The sequence below is a fragment of the Artemia franciscana genome, chromosome 16 (genome assembly GCF_032884065.1).
Source record: "Artemia franciscana chromosome 16, ASM3288406v1, whole genome shotgun sequence".
Classification (NCBI taxonomy): Eukaryota; Metazoa; Arthropoda; class Branchiopoda; order Anostraca; family Artemiidae; genus Artemia; species Artemia franciscana.
The window spans coordinates 32,960,701-32,962,911 of record NC_088878.1 but is presented as its reverse complement, the minus strand read 5'-3'; the positions used below and the strand labels follow the sequence as shown (position 1 = coordinate 32,962,911).

Genomic DNA, 2,211 nt, shown 5'->3' with positions numbered 1-2,211 from the left:
GCAGAATTAATAATCTTAAGGGTAGGTTGCGTCTTTCGTAAAGATAACATTTTATTTTTTAAATCATGGAATCGCTAAATTATCGACCGTAAAGGTTTTTTATTGCCGTTTAAAAAATCAATAACCAGGAGGAGCGCTAAAAATAAGTAGACCACTACGAATGAGTAGGCTATGAGAATGAGTATGTCCTTTAAATATTTCCAGGAATCATCCACCCCAACATCTTCAGTGTTGTGCTCTTGTTAAGCTATAGAAATATATAAATAATGTGAATAATAAAGAAGTCAGGATAAGTACCTTATACGGGGAGGAGGCTAAGAACGAAAATACAGATGAACCCCACGAACTATTCTGGTAGATTAATGAAGGTCCCGCCTCTTCCACCCAGCCACAATCGCCTTCGTAATAAAGGAGATCACCCATAACTAGGGGTATAGAACTTGTCCGCCCCGTAATAGATGGTAAAAATAGTATTCTACTCATATAGTGTCTTAGATTCAGGCTGAGTGATTTAATAAAGTAAGGTAACATTACCCCTAATCTAATAAGAGAGAGAAGGAGGATTTTCTCAAATGCACCTAGGATGATTCTTACGTCTCCCAGAAAACATCAATAAAAAATATATCCCCCTATCACAGCCCCCCAGTAAAGAACAAAGAGAGGGGTTAGATAGTCCCCCTCTTCGTCCCTATACTGACAACTCATATTGTAGTTATAGGAACATAAACATATTATTGCGATTCGGGAAGAGTAGGTTTTCGTTAGGAGACATGAACCTAATATGAGTACGCTAGGAATTAATATGCCCAGGTCCTCTGAGGATTCGATAATTAAATCTTTTGAGAAGAAACCCGATAGAAATGGGAATCCCATCAATCTTAAAGAGCACACTAAAATGATGTAGCTAGTGTAAGGGAGTATTTTGGATACCCCCCCTATTCGACGTATGTCTTGTGCGCCCAATGAGTGGATTACAACCCCCGAACATATAAAAAGGAGGGCTTTGAAAAGTGCATGAGCAAAAAGATGGAAGTAACAAAACAGCGTGAGGCCTAAACCTAGAGAGAATATTATTACTCCTAGTTGACTTAATGTAGATAGAGCGATTACTCGTTTTAAATCGTTTTCTCCGAATGCGGCCAAACCTGAGAAAAAGGAAGTTAAGGCCCCTGTGGTAACAAGTAGGCAGCACCCTCTCTCTTCGAACGAGGGAGACAAGCGGATCATTAAATAGATCCCGGCTGTTACCAGTGTGGATGAATGAACTAGAGATGAGACAGGGGTAGGGGCTGCTATAGCTGCTGGTAGCCATGCAGAGAAGGGTAATTGAGCTCTTTTGGTAAAAGAGGATACAATAAAAAGGAGCATGATTGATAGAGAGAAATATCTTAAAAATATGTAATCCCAGCTCCTAGAGTAAAATATTAGACCCAGTGACCATAGAATTAATACATCCCCTACTCGGTTTCTTAAAATTGTAATTATTCCTCTAGAAGAAGAGCTATAATTTTTATAAAATATAATTAGTAAGTATGAGGTAACCCCCAATCCGTCTCAACCTAGCATTAGTCTTAATCCGTCTGAAGATATAATTAGCAGAACCATAGACGAAATAAATCCTAGCATTATATATATGAAACGATTTAGAAAGATTTCGTCACTTATATAGTAAGAGGAATAGATTATCACTTGAGAAGAAATTAAAAGCACTAAGAAAATAAATGATAATCCTAGCCAATCCAAACACACCTGATAGTCCAAATGCAAGAAGGATATTTTTAATAAATAAATTTCATCCGATAAAAACAATAAGAATGAACAACAAATACTAGATGCACCGATAATTAATAAAATATAGCCTGATACGAAATATAACAATACTGTTAGAAATAATTCTCCTTTAGTTCCACAAACTAATATTCTTTTTAAACTATAGCAGTAGACGAAAATTAAAGTAAGCAGAGGGATAAAATGTGCTCTCCCGATTAAATATTCCTTTAAGTTATACTCGAGCCAACTAAGGATGTATAATCTCTCCCCGTGACTAGTGCTAGAATATAGGTACACACAGTAGCAAGATGAGAAAAAACATAGGATTCCGGATAGTGCTACTACTACCCAATCTAGACTGAACACACCAATAAAAAAATATATTTCGGAGAAGAAATTGAGTGAAGGGGGAAGTCCTATGTTGAAGAAACTAAGACCGAG

At 36.9% G+C, this 2,211-nt stretch overlaps 1 pseudogene; it reads right to left on the bottom strand.

The window, feature by feature from the left end:
* Window positions 1–225: 225 nt before the first annotated feature.
* On the bottom strand, window positions 226–2,211 carry LOC136036828 (NADH-ubiquinone oxidoreductase chain 5-like; annotated as a pseudogene).